Source organism: Camellia sinensis, chromosome 3 (assembly GCF_055761805.1).
Source record: "Camellia sinensis isolate YWXY chromosome 3, ASM5576180v1, whole genome shotgun sequence".
Lineage (NCBI taxonomy): Eukaryota > Viridiplantae > Streptophyta > Magnoliopsida > Ericales > Theaceae > Camellia > Camellia sinensis.
The window spans coordinates 90,213,884-90,232,412 of record NC_138963.1 but is presented as its reverse complement, the minus strand read 5'-3'; positions in this window follow the sequence as shown (position 1 = coordinate 90,232,412).

Here is an 18,529-nt window from a genome sequence, read left to right as displayed (position 1 = left end):
AGTGTTTCATTAAGATTCCTTGCCTGTTATACATGGCAAAGGCAAATCATTGGTATAGCGATTCTGGTTTAGATCCGACCCATATAATGTTTTGGATCCGAGTTTCATTGTCTTATATAGTTGTTCATGTCATGTTTCCCCTTTATTTCTCCTTGAGTTTATCTATTGGGTGTGTTGGTTGCGTTTGGAACAGGTTGGTAGCTTGTTTTTCAAACAGTTGTTGTTCAGAATTTTGCTTCTTCGCTAGAGCGATACTTCTTGCGTTCGAGCGGTCTTTGTGAACTCTCAGTACTTTCACAGGTTTGCAAAACTACTAGGGATGGTATTCTTTGCTCGAGCGAATCTTCTTGTGCTCAAGTGGTGTTGGCTTGAGTGGCCCTTTTTGAGCTTGAGTGTTGATCTTCTATCTGTAAAACTTCTGGGAGTTGGTATTCTTCGCTCGAGAGAAGCTTCTTGCGCTCTAGCGGTGCAACTTATTGTGTCTGGTTGCTCGAGCGACACTTCTTGCGCTCGAGCAATCTGCGTGTGTATCAGTTCTTAAAAAGCCACTTTTGGGTCAGTTTTTCATTTCCCTTTCTCTCTCTAAACATTCTAAAAACCCTAAATCTACACCCTCTCTCTCTCTCTCTAAAACTCTACTTCTCTATACAAATACACCTAGATTCGTTGAGTTCTTCACCCGTGTCCCTTTGTTAAAAAGGTAGAGCACGCCGTGGGCATCCTTTTGATCCGAATGAAGTTGGTTTTGGGCGATGTTGAAGTTCCTTAAATCTTTCTCTCATCTTCTAAACTTGAGGTAGGGATTCTCTGCACTTTTTTATGATTTTTAACTTAGATAGTTGTCTTTATAAAACAACATTGTGATTTGGAGGAATTTTGGACAAACCTAGAGTTTGGCTTGATTTCAAAAAAGGGGTTTTCAAATGCTTTGTTGGAAATGATTGAAAGACTGTATTCATTGTTGAGTTATGATGAATTAGTGAATTTTTACCTTTGAAATTGCTTCATAAAGGAATGGGGGTTTCATCCTAAATATATCAAATGTTGATTTTGAAAGGCTAAATGAAATTGATGTTGGAAATGTCGAATTGGGCTGATATTGATGAGGATGGTAGAGTAGGATATGTATTATCACTCATATCTTGAAATTTAGAAAGTTTATTTTTATTGAAAATCCTTTATCTATTCAGAAATATCAGTTTTGGGCTAACAGTGGAGGATAGTTATGATTGTTGTAGAAATTGCATGAGAATTAAAAGAATTGAAACTATTGTCTCATTCATTTGCATCGAGCATTATTTCATAATTATACATTGGAATTGTTTATTGTTTTGAGAAAAAGTATGGGTTGTTTTGTTAAAATAAGTTGGCCTAAGTATGGCACCCATAAGGAAAGTTCTAAAAACCGTGTGTGTACATGAATGCTGATCCTGCGGACGAAATTTCCCTGAAATGGCAATAGTAGTGTTTGTAGAGCCTACATTTACATGCGTGCCAGTTTACTGTTTCTCACGGACGAAATTTTTGTGAAAGGTTAGAATTATTTTGAGATTTCCCAAAGTGTGATTCACTACCCTGTTTTCTATTATAAAGGAATGGATTTATGAATTTTGATATTAACCTAGCATTACATGATCTTGGAAAAAGATACAAAACGTTTTGGAATGAGCATTGCATATGCGTTCACTTATATCTTTGTTAAGATTCATATACTGTGTTGGATTAATTCTATTGGGCTTTGGCTCACTCTTTGTGGGAAAAACATTTTTAGGTGTTGATAATGTGCCTCCGCCAAGGTAGTAGCTTGGGAGGACTTAGAGTAATTGCTTCATTTTGTTTGATTGTTGTATATGTTTCGTACAAGCTAAGGGCCTTTGACTGTATTAGATTTAAATCCACTTTTGTTGTACACAAGCATTGGCTTGGAAAATTATAAACCTTTAGGGCATTTCTTATTTGTTTAACTTTTATTTTCATATCCTCAACTTGTAACACATGCTATAGATACAAGATTAGGCTTGTGAATGTATATTTGTATATGTTACTCTTTTATACAAGCAATTGGTATTAATAGAAGATCATTATTGTATCTTGTGTTTTCATTTAATTAATATTGTGGATGATTTATTGTAATTATTTTGGGGCGTTTCAACTTGGTATCAAAGTGTATCGAGTTTAAATAATTCGGGTACGTAGGAAGTGGTTCTTACCACAATGGGTTTAACGCGCTTAACAGAGATATTTGTATGTATGGTCTGCTATGTGATAACATGCTTATGTGATAGCATGCTTATATGATTATATGGGTATGAGATTTAATTTCTAAGATATTGATTGGGTTTACGAGTTTCTAGAAGTGCTGTTAGAAGAGCATTTGATCACTGCTATTTCTAATTGAAACTCTGGTAATGTCACAGGATGATCATTATCTATGAAGGAAATTCGTATGTGTTTATGTAATTACGTATTTATGTGGAGTGAATTACTGTTCTCCATTACCTTAGGACGCGAGTGAGTTAGCTTCGACACATTTATAAATGTGCTAATCTCTTATGTTATCTTCGTTAGGATGTCAGGACGTGGATCTTGTGATAGTAGGTGTGGCAGGCCTAGACGGTAGGACGTACCATTACTGTATGAAACTCCGCGTAGGAGGAATGAGTTGGTCAGGCCAATGTGGCCGAACCGGTTGGTCAGTAGGCCATGGGTGCTTTGGCCCGTGAGATGGCCAGAGCCTTGCGGGAATCCATGGACATTCTCAAGGCTGAGAATCAAGTCCAGGCCCAAGTTGTTGAAGTAGGGCCGTCATTCTTGAAGAGGGAGTTCTTCTGGTCTAATCCGGACAAGTTTTTGGGTGATCCTAAAGAGCCTTTAAAAGTGGATGAATGTCATAAGCAAATGATGAAGACATTTGAGATGCTTGGCATCGAAGATGATGGGTTAAGGGTGACCTTGGCATCCTTCCAGTTGAAGGGAGATGTGAGTCAATGGTGGAAGTATGCGCGTGGGCGCATTGGAGTGACTTGGGAGGCCTTTCTCAACTCATTTCAGGACAAGTTTTTGCCTTCCACTACTAGGTAGAAATTAAGGGATCAATTTAATTTGCCAGTAGCTGAGTTTGAGGAAGCTTTCACAAGCCTCTCTAGATTTGCATCGGAACTCGTAGCGACAGAGGAATGTCGTTGTATAGAGTTCAAGAAGAGATTAAGGATTGGGCTTTTTTTCAAAGTGGCTGGGTCGATGATTAGGGACTACGGACGCCTTGTGGATGCTGCAACTTATCTTGAGACCGTAGTTTCAGGTGGAGGACGACTGGATGAGAAGCTTTAGGAGGAGTCATGAGGTTCACAGTGAGGCATGTCCCAAGAAGCGCAGTCTAGATCCGCTTTTCCTATGCCGAGTTTGGGTTCAGGGAGAGGTAATCTGGGAGGTTTCACTTGTTTTAGGTGTGGCCAGTTGGGTCACAACTCTCCAGCTTGCTCGCAGAGAGGAGGAGGGCAACAGTCTGCACCGTCTTCGGCTTGTCCTCAGAGCCAGAGTCAGGGGAAAGGGCAACCGCTTACCTGTTATCAGTGTAGGCAGTCAGGGCACATAAAAAGTTTTTTCCCTTAGTTGAGTGGCACACCTGGTGTGTCTGGTTTAAGACAAACATAGAATCATCAGCCTACCCAGTTAGTACAAGCCTTAAGGGCTAATAAGGAAACCTCTTCTGTTCAGTCAGTACATCAGACTTATGCTCCGAGAGGTGAGCAGGTGGAGCAAAGACCTACAGGACATGTGTATACTGTTACCATGCTAGACTTAAAACCAGTACTGTAACGCCCTCAAAAAAAATAACATTAAACCCATCAATATAGACATACATTGATATATATAAAAGCTCCACATTCTTCTATTCATCAGAGTTTCATTACAAAAAGTATTACATGTTAACGACAAAAGCAAATGCCCTAAAGGCTTACAGCTTTCCAAGCTAACACTTGGTTACAACAAAAGAGTACTAACTCATTTACACATTAAGCCCTTGGCTTGAATTTACATGTAATACATAAAAAGGGAAAAGACAACAAAAAGTCCGTCAGCCTCAAGCCTTCCAAGCTATGTCCTTGGAGGTGGCATGCTACCTGTACCTGAAATGATGTTCCCATATAGGGTGAGCCACAGCCTAGTAGAAATACACTAAACCAAATATGGACAATGACAAAAAAATTAGCAGTTTGATAGATGGCCAACACTGATACTTTCCCTTATCACACTTTACAGTTTCATGACGTACATGCCCATGTTACAATACATTTCCCAATTTATTTTAGATTTTCAGTTTACAACCCTGGCTCAGAACCTGGCCAAACAACTCATATGAGACAATAACTCATATTAAACACTTTCCCATTTCATAATAGATAAGCATATTAGCTATATCATACACTAACAGATAAGCATACAAGCTATATCATCACTTCCATAGATATGCATAAGAGCACTATCACACTTCCAATGACAAGCATATGAGCTCTGTCAACACATTAATAGATAAGCATATGAGCTCTATCTATGGAGTCCATCCCCTATCTCCTCCCAACAACATCCGGTTTAGAGGTCCATCCCCTATCTTTCCCTAAACCGTGGAGTACATCCCCTATCTCCTCCAACACAACCCAATGCATATAAACAATAATTATACACATCATCACACAATACATAAATTTAATGTATTCTTTCAACCGTCATTCTCAATGACACATTCCAGTGATTAGTTTCAGTTTACCTAATCATCATGCATTGTCTACAACAATCAAGACTATCCTTCACCGATAGCCCAAAGCAGTTATTTCTATACAGAAAAATAAATGCAACAAATGGATATATAAAATCAACATTTCCAACTAGGTGAGCGATATAAAATCCAACTACACCCTTTAATCCCATACATTCCTAATCTCAACATTTCCAATTCAATTCCTCATTTCTCACAATTAATTTCACAAGTTAATTAACCAATGTAATTAGGGTATTTTCCATAATTCACATTCAACCCTTAGGTTCCACTTTCATTAATGTTTTGACATTAATTCCACTTTTCCATGCCAAACGTGCATCTAGGCTTTTTCATAGTTAAAACCCCAACTTTGTAAATTTGCACAAAAGTCCCAAACTTTCACAAAATTACCAAACCAACTCCAACATCTCAAACTACTAAAATTTAAAGACAAAACCCATAGTAAGGAGTAGGTTATCCCTACCTCAAAGAATGACACCCAACCAAGAAGATGATGGAAATGAAAATGCTCCAAACCACGAACTACTCAGATCAAAAGATAGCCCTCGACGATCAACAACTTTTTGTAAAGGCCAAAGGTGAGGAAGTCACTCCTACTAGATCAATACCTAGAGAGAAGGTAGAGCTCTAGAGTGAGAGGCTCAACAATGGTGTTCTTGAAAAAGTAAGAGAGAGAAGAGAAGTGGAAAAAGTGATTTAAAAGATCAAAACACGGAGCTTTAACCCAGTCGCCCCGCTCGAGCGTCCAACGCCCCGCTCGAGCGTCACTCACAGACTCCCGCTCAAGCGTCAACAATCCCGCTCGAGCGGCGGATACACACTTCCAGAACTTTTACAGACCTAGGTCTCCGCTCGAGCGTGAAACCTCCCCGCTCGAGCGTCACACACAACATCCCGCTCGAGCGTCAAAACTCCCGCTCGAGTGCACAACACTGCAGAGGAGAAACTGGAAGATGGAAAACTACGCTCGAGCGTCAACAACCCCGCTCGAGCGGACAGACAACAACGAAGGGCCCGCTCGAGCGTCAAAATCCCCGCTCGAGCGTGAAGGCCAAAATCTGGGCAACTACTCTTGGTTTCTAAGTTCAACCAACCTGTTTCAAACTCGCCCAATACAACCCAAGACTCGAATGCAAGGAGTAAAGGACGTAAACGAGACATATACAACAACCAACTCCACGGAACCCAAGTCCGGACACAACAGTTAAAGAAAAGGGGAAACCGGGATCACTATAACCTCCCCTCCTTAAAGAATTTCGTCCCTGAAATTAAACACAAGTTCAAAAAAATAGGTTTTCTCCATGTCCAACAATATTACGACATGATATTAAACATTTCGACCCATTACCGGTCAATTCCATCTCTTCTCAAGAGGCATTTCACAATACATATAACAAGTGTATTATCAACATGCAATTTTCTTCCATTTCCAACCATTTCCAACATACACGGTTCACAGTTCATATCATAATCAATATACATGATACAACTCCAATTTTATAATATAGCCAACATATGCAATATCATAATCAACTCCCATATCAAGGTAAGTTCTACAACATACTCCCATTAAACCAAAACATTACCAATGTTTTACAACTTAAGACATATATAAAGCTCTTAAATCCAACAATATTACAAAATCTAAATACAAGATTACTCATCAATAAACAAGTCCGGATATTTCTCGTGGACTTCCAACTCACGTTCCCAAGTGGCTTCCTCCACCCCGTGATGTTTCCACAAAACCTTTACCAAAGGGATGGTCTTGCCACGCAGGATTTGATCCCGCCTATCCAAGACCCGAACCAGTCTCTCCTCATACGAGGCGTCCTCATCTACCTCTAAGTCGGTCCAATCTAACACATGGGATGGATCAGGCTCGTACCTCCGAAGCATACTAACATGAAACACGTCATGAACTCCAGACAACTGTGGCGGCAACGCTAAACGATAAGCAACCTCGCCAATCCTCTCAAGGATCTCAAAAGGTCCAATAAATCGAGGGGATAACTTCCCACTCTTCCCAAACCTCATCAAACCTCGCCTAGGTGATATCTTCAAAAAGACATGATCACTTATCTCAAACGCTAAAGGCCTCCTCCTACGGTCAGCATAAGATTTCTGACGACTCTGGGCTGTAACAAGCCTCCTACTGATAAGTTCAATTTTCTCCGTCGTCTCCCTAACCAACTCCGGACCCAACAAAGGTGCATCACCCACCTCGACCCAACAAACTGGAGACCTACACGGTCGGCCATACAAGGCCTCAAACGGTGCCATACCGATACTAGACTGAAAGCTGTTGTTGTAGGCAAACTCCACCAATGGCAAGTGCCTCTCCCACGTCCCACTAAAGTCAAGGACACAACCCCGAAGCATATCCTCAAGGATCTGAATAGTACGCTCGGATTGCCCGTCAGTCTGAGGATGATAGGCCGTACTAAAGGTCAACTTAGTGCCCAAGGCACTCTGCAAACTCTGCCACAACCTAGTAGTAAAACGAGGATCTCTATCTGAGACGATCGTCACTGGGACCCCGTGCAACCTCACTATGTCCCGAATATACAAGTCGGCAAGATGGTCTACCGAATCTCTCACGCGCATGGGAATAAAGTGCGCCGACTTAGTCAACCGGTCTACAACCACCCAGATAGCATCACTACCCCGTTGAGTCCTTGGAAGACCTACAACGAAGTCCATAGTGACATGCTCCCACTTTCACTCGGCAATAGGCAAGGGTTGCAACAAACCCGCTGGCCTCTGATGTTCGGCCTTCACTTGTTGACAAGTAAGGCACTTTGACACGAAAGCTACCACATCCCTCTTCATACCTCGCCACCAAAACTGGCAACCCAAATCCTGATACATCTTAGTACCTCCCGGATGCACCGCAAGGCGCGAATGATGGAATTCTCGGAGTACTTCCTCTCGGCAAGACTCCGGTACGAAAGAACGGTCCCTGTATCTCACACTCAGGTCGGGATACACCGTCAAACCCTTCTCAACCTTCCCACTGGAGATCTTCTCTCGGAGGGATTCTACCTCAAGGTCACCTCTTTGCGCCTCTAACACCCGTGTCACTAGTGTAGGCTGCGCAACTACAGAAAACAAAGCCGCAGCCTCAACGGATTCGCCCAGAAGCAAATCAAACTCGCCAAGTGCACCCAACATCTCCCATTCCCGGATGACTATACAAGCTACATCACTAATGGATTTCCTACTAAGGGCATCGGCCACAACATTGGCCTTCCCCGGGTGATAGTGCAACTCAAAGTCATAATCCTCAATGAATTCCATCCACCTTCTCTGCCTCAAATTCAAGTCCCTATGTGTAAACAGATACATCAAACTCTTATGGTCCGAGAACACCTCGAACCTCTCACCATAAAGGTAGTGCCTCCAGATCTTCAAGGCAAAGATCACTGCGACTAACTCTAAGTCGTGTGTAGGGTAATTCTTCTCGTGTACTTTCAACTGACGTGAACCATAGGCCACCACTTTCCCCTCTTGCATCAATACACAGCTCAAATCCTCTCGTGAGGCATCACAATAAACCGCATAACCCAACCCTCTCTCCGGAATAATCAAAACCGGAGCAGTGGTCAATCTAATCTTCAATTCTTGGAACTACTTTTCACAAGTCTCACTCCACACAAACTTGACCCCTTTCCGCGTCAATCTAGTCAACGGCGAAGCTAATTTGGAGAAATCTTTCACAAACCGGCGGTAATGCCCAGCTAATCCCAGAAAACTGCAGATCTCAAACACACTCTTAAGCTGTGCCCAATCTGGCACTGCCTCAACTTTGGATGCATCAACAGACACCCCTTTCTCGGATACCACATGGCCTAAGAACTTGACTTCTTCTAGCCAGAATTCGCACTTCCCAAACTTGGCATACAGCCTATGGGCTCTAAGTAACTCAAGCACCACTCTCAAGTGTGCCTCATGCTCCTCCTCTGAAGGTGAATAAATCAGGATGTCGTCCACGAAAACGACTACAAAACGATCCAAGAATTCCCGGAAGATCCGGTTCATCAAGTCCATAAAGACTGCCGGTGCATTGGTAAGCCCAAATGGCATCACCAGAAACTCAGAGTGGCCATACCGCGTACGAAATGCCGTCTTCGGGATATCCTCCCCCCTGACCCTCAACTGATGGTAACCCGATCTCAAGTCTATCTTAGAGAAGCAACGGGAACCCTTCAACTGGTCAAACAAATCATCTATACGGGGCATAGGGTACTTGTCCTTGACCGTAGCCCGATTCAACTTTCGGTAGTCGATACACAATCTCAAGGCACCATCTTTCTTTTTAGCAAAGAGGGTCGGTGCTCCCCACGGTGAAACACTAGGGCGAACAAAACCTATATCTAGCAATTCCTGGAGCTGAATCTTCAACTCACTCAACTCGGCTGGGGCAAAACGATAAGGTGCCATCGAAATCGGCGCCGTGCCGGGCACTAAATCAATAGAGAACTCTATCTCTCGGTGAGGTGGCAAACTAAGAAGGTCCTCGGGAAAAACATCCGAATATTCACAAACCACCCTCGGCAACACAAGCTGGGTCTCATCACACTCACCACTCCTAAAGCTGGCAAGTAGACCACTAAGCTCACTCCGCCCTCGCGAATCATACCCCGATGGCAAAACACTACCAACCCGGTCTCCCAAGAAATGGAACCACTCCCCGCTCAAGGTACATAACGTGACCCTCTGGCGGTAGCAATCAATAACAGCCCGGTATGACGATAGCCAGTCCATATCCAAAATAACATCGAAACCCTTCATGGGCATAACTACAAAAGGGAATGCAAGTCTATAGTTGGCGACCTCTATATCTCAACCTCTACAACCCTGTTTCAAGATCAGTTCACCTCCAAGAGGTGACACTACACATATAGGAGATGCTAACTGTGCTAACTCCAACTCCAAAACAGATGCAAATGCAGCAGATACAAAAGAATGAGATGCACCCGTATCAATCAACACATTAGCAACCGAGTTGCAAAACAAAAAGGTACCTCTCACTACTGATGGAGCCGGTACTAGATCCTGCGCGGTAACAGCATACACGCACCCTGTAGGCCCCTGATCCACCTACTCGCCTCTCGGAGCATACGACTGCTGCACTGACTGGGACGACGAAGCCCCCGGATTGGCCTCGAGGCCTGCACAGACTGAGCTGGCTGAAATCCCTGCGTCTGTCTAGAACCAGACGCTCCTGAAGTGGCACTCAACTGTGGGCAGAACCTCTTCAGGTGCCCAGGCTGTCCACACTGATAGCAAGATAAGGGCTGCCCCCTGCCCAAACTCTGACTCTGCGGTCTAGCTGAAGAAGAAGCAGCTCTCTGACCCCCGCCCTTCTGCGGGCAAACCGAAGACTTGTGACCCAGCTGGCCACACGTGTAGCAAGTCAAACCTCCTTGATTACCTCTCCTCGAGCCTGCACTCGGCACCGGAAAGGTCGATCTAGCAACTCCACCCTGAGACTGCTGAGGGTTGTAACTCCTCTGTCTCCTGCCATCACCCTGACCCTCCTGGCCCCTCTTGGAGCCTCTATGTTTCTCCTCGTCCTCCTCCTGCATCATAAGCTCCATATGAGCTGCAGCATCCACTAAATGTCTATACTCTCGGATGTAAGACCCACCAACCCTCAACTTGAGGCCCCGCCTCAACTTCCGCTCAAACTCATAGCAACGGCGTTCTTCGGACGCCACCAATTCAGGTGCAAACCTAGACAAACTAGTAAAAGTGGCCTCAAATTCTGCCACAGACATGCCCTGCTGATTAAGCCGGCTAAACTGATCCCTCAGCTTCTCCCTAGCCACTGCAGATAAGAACCTCTCCTGGAAAGCATTTACAAACGCCTCCCATGTACCACCAATACGAGCCTTCTCGTACTTCCACCATTGACCCTCATCTCCCTTCAGCTGGAAGGATGCCAAGGTCACTTTCAGTGCTCCGTCCTCAATGCCAGGCATCTCGAACGTCTTACTCATTTGTTCTAACCACTCGTCAGCCTTCAGTGGTTCTTTCGGATCTCCAACAAACTCGTCCGGATTAGACCGGAAAAACTCCCTCTTCAAGAAAGAAGGCCCTGCCTCAGTTGCCTGATTCCCTGCCTTGAGAATACCCAAAGCCCCTGCTATCTCTCGTGCCAACGCACTTATAGCCTGCTGACCCGCTGGCTCGGCCACATTGGCTTGGCCAACTCCCTCCTGTACTGCCGGAACATCATCCGGTAGAGGTACTTCCTGCCTCGCAGGCCTACCATGCCTAGCACCTCTTCCTCGTCCTGACATCCTAATAAAGGTAATACAGAACGTTAGCACATTCACAAATGTGCCAATACTAACCACTCACGGCCTAATGCATGGACAACTGTAATTCACTCCACGTAAGCACATAAACACATAAGCACTTAAGAATTTCATTTCTGGATAATGATAGTCCCGAGGCGTTACTAGAGTTCCGGTTAGAAACGGCATTGATCAAGTGCCTTTCCAACAAGACTCCCAGAAACCTAAGGATCCAATCAACATCCTAGAAACTACATTCTATACCCACATAGTCACAAAAGCATGTTATCAATTTAAACACATAGCATATGACACTGCATCTAAGTCTCTATCAAGCGAGACAAACCCATTGTGATACTAATCACTTCCCACGTACCCAAAGTATTCGAACCTGGTACGCTCTGATACCAAGTTGTAACGCCCTCAAAAAAAAAATAACATTAAACCCATCAATATAGACATACATTGATATATATAAAAGCTCCACATTCTTCTATTCATCAGAGTTTCATTACAAAAAGTATTACATGTTAACGACAAAAGCAAATGCCCTAAAGGCTTACAGCTTTCCAAGCTAATACTTGGTTACAACAAAAGAGTACTAACTCATTTACACATTAAGCCCTTGGCTTGAATTTACATGTAATACATAAAAAGGGAAAAGACAACAAAAAGTCCGTCAGCCTCAAGCCTCCCAAGCTATGTCCTTGGAGGTGGCATGCTACCTGTACCTGAAACGATGTTCCCATATAGGGTGAGCCACAGCCTAGTAGAAATACACTAAACCAAATATGGACAATGACAAAAAAATTAGCAGTTTGATAGATGGCCAACACTGATACTTTCCCTTATCACACTTTACAGTTTCATGACGTATATGCCCATGTTACAATACATTTCCCAATTTCTTTTAGATTTTCAGTTTACAACCCTGGCTCAGAACCTGGCCAAACAACTCATATGAGACAATAACTCATATTAAACACTTTCCCATTTCATAATAGATAAGCATATTAGTTATATCATACACTAACAGATAAGCATACAAGCTATATCATCACTTCCATAGATATGCATAAGAGCACTATCACACTTCCAATGACAAGCATATGAGCTCTGTCAACACATTAATAGATAAGCATATGAGCTCTATCTATGGAGTCCATCCCCTATCTCCTCCCAACAACATCCGGTTTAGAGGTCCATCCCCTATCTTTCCCTAAACCGTGGAGTACATCCCCTATCTCCTCCAACACAACCCAATGCATATAAACAATAATTATACACATCATCACACAATACATAAATTTAATGTATTCTTTCAACCGTCATTCTCAATGACACATTCTAGTGATTAGTTTCATTTGCCTAATCATCATGCATTGTCTACAACAATCAAGACTATCCTCCACCGATAGCCCAAAGCAGTTATTTCTATACAGAAAAATAAATGCAACAAATGGATATATAAAATCAACATTTCCAACTAGGTGAGCGATATAAAATCCAACTACGCCCTTTAATCCCATACATTCCCAATCTCAACATTTCCAATTCAATTCCTCATTTCTCACAATTAATTTCACAAGTTAATTAACCAATGTAATTAGGGTATTTTTCATAATTCACATCCAACCCTTAGGTTCCACTTTCATTAATGTTTTGACATTAATTCCACTTTTCCATGCCAAACGTGCATCTAGGCTTTTTCATAGTTAAAACCCCAACTTTGTAAATTTGCACAAAAGTCCCAAACTTTCACAAAATTACCAAACCAACTCCAACATCTCAAACTACTAAAATTTAAAGACAAAACCCATAGTAAGGAGTAGGTTATCCCTACCTCAAAGAATGGCACCCAACCAAGAAGATGATGGAAATGAAAATGCTCCAAACCACGAACTACTCGAATCAAAAGATAGCCCTCGACGATCAATAACTTTTTTGTAAAGGCCAAAGGTGAGGAAGTCACTCCTACTAGATCAATACCTAGAGAGAAGGTAGAGCTCTAGAGTGAGAGGCTCAACAATGGTGTTCTTGAAAAAGTAAGAGAGAGAAGAGAAGTGGAAAAAGTGATTTAAAAGATCAAAACACGGAGCTTTAACCCAGTCGCCCCGCTCGAGCGTCCAACGCCCCGCTCGAGCGTCACTCACAGACTCCCGCTCGAGCGTCAACAATCCCGCTCGAGCGGCGGATACACACTTCCAGAACTTTTACAGACCCAGGTCTCCGCTCGAGCGTCAAACCTCCCCGCTCGAGCGTCACACACAACATCCCGCTCGAGCGTCAAAACTCCCGCTCGAGCGCACAACACTGCAGAGGAGAAACTGGAAGATAGAAAACTACGCTCGAGCGTCAACAACCCCGCTCGAGCAGACAGACAACAACGAAGGGCCAGCTCGAGCGTCAAAATCCCCGCTCGAGCGTGAAGGCCAAAATCTGGGCAACTACTCTTGGTTTCTAAGTTCAACCAACCTGTTTCAAACTCGCCCAATACAACCCAATACTCGAATGCAAGGAGTAAAGGATGTAAACAAGACATATACAACAACCAACTCCACGGAACCCAAGTCCGGTACCTTCAGTAGTGAGAGGTAACTTCTTGTTGTGTAATTCTATTGCCAATGTGTTAATTGATACGAGTGCATCTCATTCTTTTATCTCATCTGCATTTGCATCGACATTGGGGTTAGAAGTGGCACGATTAGTATCTCCACTCAAGGTAGAGTCACCAGTTGGCAGTGTGGTCATGTTAGAACAAGGGTGTCGGGGTTGTGAGATAGAAGTTGCTGGTCATCGACTTCCTTCTACATTTGCATTGATTGAAATGTTGAGATTTGATGTTATCCTGGGTATTGATTGGTTGTCATCTTGTCAGGCTGTTATAGACTGTTACCCTCAGAGGGTAACTGCATGTACCTTGAGTGGTGATTAATTTTGTTTCTTGGGGGACAGAGTGGATAGAGCCTTGTTGCTAGTATATGATCCACGTGGTTGGGGTGAGCTTAGTCTCCTTCTTGCTACATTTTTGGGTGTTGAGAGTGATATGACCCTAGTTGAGTTGCCGAGGGTAGTTTGTGAATACCCGAACATCTTTCCTGAGGATTTCATTAGTTTACCACCTTACCGTCAGATTGATTTCTCTATTGATTTAGTGTCTAGAATGGCATTGATTTCTATGGCACCATATAGATTAGCACCCGCCGAGTTGAGTGAGAGAAGATTCACTCCAAGAATTGTTAGATAAGGGTTTTATTCGCCCTAGTACATTGCATTGAAGAGCACCAACTCTCTTTTCCAAGAAGAAGAATGGTGCATTGCGACTTTGTATTGATTATCGGAAGTTGAACCAGGTAACTGTTAAGAACAAGTACCTATTGCCTTGTATAGATGACTTGTTTGACCAGTTGAAAGGGTCTTGTTGCTTCTCTAAAATAGATTTCATATCAGGTTATCGCCAACTAAGAGTAAGGGAGGAGGATATCTAGAAAATGACATTCCATACACGGTATGGCCATTATGAGTTCCTAGTAATGCCTTTTGGGTTAACCAATGCACCGGCCTTGTTTATGGATTTGATGAATCAAATCTTTCGTGAATTCTTAGACTGTTTTATGGTAATGTTTATTGATGACATTTTGATTCACTCACCCTCTGAGGAGGAACATGAGAAACATTTGCAGATTGTACTTGAGTTTCTTAGAGTCCACAAATTGTATGCTAAGTTTGAGAAGTGTGAGTTCTGGTTGAAATAAGTGAAGTCATTAGGCCATGTGGTATCCGGGGAAGGGGTAACCATAGATTCTTCCAAAATAAAAGCAGTACAAGATTAGGAACAACCTAAGAATGCCTTTGAGATTCATAGTTTCTTGGGGTTGGCCAGGTATCACAGTCGCTTTGTAAAGGATTTTTCTAGCTTAGCCTCACCTTTGACTAGACTGACGAGGAAGGGAATCAAATTTGTGTGGAATGAGACTTGTGTGAATTTAGTCGTTCTAAGAGCTAAAGGTTGGACTTACCACTGCTCCAGTGTTGATTATTCCAGAGAGGGGTTTGGGCTATTCTGTGTATTGTGATACATCTGGGGAAGGTTTGGGTTGTGTCTTGATACATGAGGGAAAGGTTTGGGCTTATGGTTCACATCAGTTGAAACCACAAAAGAGAAACTATCCTACACATGACCTAGAGCTAGCAGCTGTGATCTTTGTTTTGAAAATTTGGAGGCATTACCTTTATGGTGAGAAGTTTTAGGTGTTTTTTTATCGTAAGAGCTTGAAATACCTATTTTCACAGAAAGATTTGAATCTGAAATAGAGAAGGTGAATGGAGTTTATGGAAGACTATGATTTTGAGTTGCACTATCATCCGAGAAAGGCCAATGCAGTAGTCGATGCCTTGAGTAGGAAATCCATTAACAGTGTAGCAAGTATTGCCATCCGGGAATGGGAGATGTTGGGTGCCATTGGTGAGTTTGACTTGTATCTTGGCGAGTCTGTTGGGTCGGCTGTTTTGTTTATTGTAGTTGCACAACCTACACTTGTGAACTGAGTTATAGAAGTCCAGAGGAGTGACCTTCAGATAGAAACCCTTCGGGAGAAGAATCTAGTGGGAAGGTAGAGAAGGGTTTAAATGTGTATTCTGACTCGAGTGTTAGATATCTTGATGGTCTTTTCGTGCCAGATTTTTGCTGAGAGGAGGTACTCTAAGAGTTTCACCATTCACGTCTTGCGGTGCACCCGGGAGGCATAAAAACGTACCATGACCTTAGTCGCCAGTTTTGGTGAAAAGGGATGAAGAAGGACGTAGCCGTGTTTTTGTCAAAGTGCCTTATTTGTCAACAAGTGAAGGCCAAGCATCAGAGGCTAGTAGGTTTGTTGTAACCCTTGCCTATAGCTGAATGGAAGTATGAGCATGTTAGGATAGATTTTGTTGTGGGTCTTCCTAGGACTCAACGGGATAATGATGCCATTTGGGTGATAGTTGATCGGTTGACTAAGTTAGCGTAGTTTGTACCTATGTGCACGAGTGATTCGGTAGATTATCTTGCCGACCTTCATGTTAGGGGCATAGTTCAACTTCATGGGGTCCCTGTAACTATTGTTTTGGATAGAGATCCGCATTTTACGACTCGATTGTGGCAGAGCCTACAAAATACCCTAGGCACTAGATTAACCTTTAGTACTGCTAATCATCCTCAAACTGACGGGCAGTCAGAGCGTACCATTCAAATCCTTGAAAATATGCTTCGAGGTTGTGTTCTTGAATTTAAGGGGTCGTGAGAGAGGCACTTTCCTTTAGTGGAGTTTTCCTATAACAATAGCTTCTAGTCGAGTATTGGTATAGCACTGTTTGAGGCTGTGTACGGCCGACCGTGTAGATCTCCTATGTGTTGGGCCGAGGTGGGTGATACATCTATGATAGGTCCTGAGTTAGTCTGGGAAACAACGGAGAAAATTACACTTATTCGTAAGAGGTTGGTTACAGCTTAGAGTCGTAAGAAGAGTTATGCCGATCGTAGGAGGAGACCATTATCCTTTGAGGTGGGAGATCATGTCTTCTTGAAGATATCACCTAGGCTGGGTTTGATGAGATTTAGGAAGAGTTAGAAGTTGTCTCCTAGATTTATTAGGCCTATTAAGATCCTAGAGCGGATTGGAGAGGTAGCTTATCGTTGGGCCTTGCCGCCACAGCTTTCCGGGGTTCATGACATGTTTCATATCTGTATGCTTCGGAAGTACGAGTCGGATCCATCGCACGCGTTGGATTGGACTGAGTTAGAGGTAGACGAGGCTGCCTCATATGAGGATAGATCGATTAGACTTTTAGACACTCGAGACCAAGTCTTGCGAGGCAAGATGATTCCCTTGGTAAAAGTGTTGTGGCGACACCACAGGTTGAGGAGGCCACTTAGGGGCGAGAGGTAGAAGTCCGTGAGAAGTATCTGGACCTATTTATTGATGATTTGGAAATGTGAATTGTATATTCAGTGTGAAAACCTATTTATCATGTTGATGAGAATGGATGAGCAGTGGATGGGTCATAGTGACGAATTTGAACTACTATCATTGTGGTAATTGGTTGAAACATGGCTTTAACGTTTAGTATAAAATTTTGGGGATGAAATTCCTTAAGGGAGAGAGGTTATAGCGATCCTGGTTTAGACCCAGCCCATTTGATGTTTTGATCTGGGTTTCATTGTCTTATATAGTTGTTTATGTCTTCTTTCCCCTTATTTCTCCTTGAGTTTGTCTATTAGGTTGTGTTGGTTGCATTTCGAATAGGTTGGTAGCTTGTTTTTCAAACAGTTGTTGTTCATAATTTTACTTCTTCGGTTGAGCGATACTTCTTGTGCTCAAGCGGTCTTTGTGAACTCTTAGTACTTTCGCAGGTTTGTAAAACTACTGGGGATGGTATTCTTCGCTCGAGCGAATCTTTTTGCGCTCGAGCGGTGTTGGCTTAAGTGGCCTTTTTTGAGCTTGAGCGTTGGTCTTCTATCTGTAAAAGTTCTGTGAGTTGGTATTCTTTACTCAAACGAAGTTTCTTGCGCTCTAATGGTGTAACTTATTGTGTACTTCTTGTGCTCAAGCGATCTGCACCAATTCATAAAAAGCCACTGTTGGGCCACTTTTTCATTTCTCTCTCTCTCTCTCTTTCTTTAAACATTCTAAAAACTCTATATCTACACCCTCTCTGTCTCTAAAACTTTACTTCTCTACAAATACACCTAGATTTGTTGAGTTCTTCACCCATGTCCCTTTGTTAAAAAGGTAGAGCCCGCCGTGGGCTTCTTTTTGATTTGAATGAAGTTGGGTTTGGGTGTTGTTGAGGTTCCTTCACTCTTTCTCTCATCTTCTAAGCTTGAGGTAGGGATTCTCCGCACTTCTTATGATTTTTAACTTAGATATTTGTCTTTATAAAACAACATTGTGATTTGGAGGAATTTTGGGCAAACCTAGGGTTTGGTTTGATTTCAAAAGAGGGGTTCTCAAAATCTTTGTTGGAAATGATTAAGAGAATGTATTCATTGTTATGATGAATTAGTGGATTTTTACCTTTGAAATTGCTTCATAAAGGAATGGGGGTTTCACCCTAAATATATCAAATGTTGGTTTTGAAAGGATAAATGAAATTGATGTTGGAAATGTCGAATTGGGTTGATATTGATGAGGATGGTGGAGTTGGATATGTATTATCACTCATATCTTGAAATTTAGAAAGTTTATTTTCATAGAAAATCATTTATCTATTTAGAAATATCTGTTTTAGGCTAACGGTGGAGGATAGCTATGATTGTTGTACAAATTCCATGAGAATTAAGAGAATTGAAACTATTGTCTCATCCATTTGCATCAAGCATTATTTCATAATTATATATTAGAAATGTTTATCGTTTTGAGAAAAAAAAGGTGAATTTGGGAAGTATGGATTGTCTCATTGAAATAAG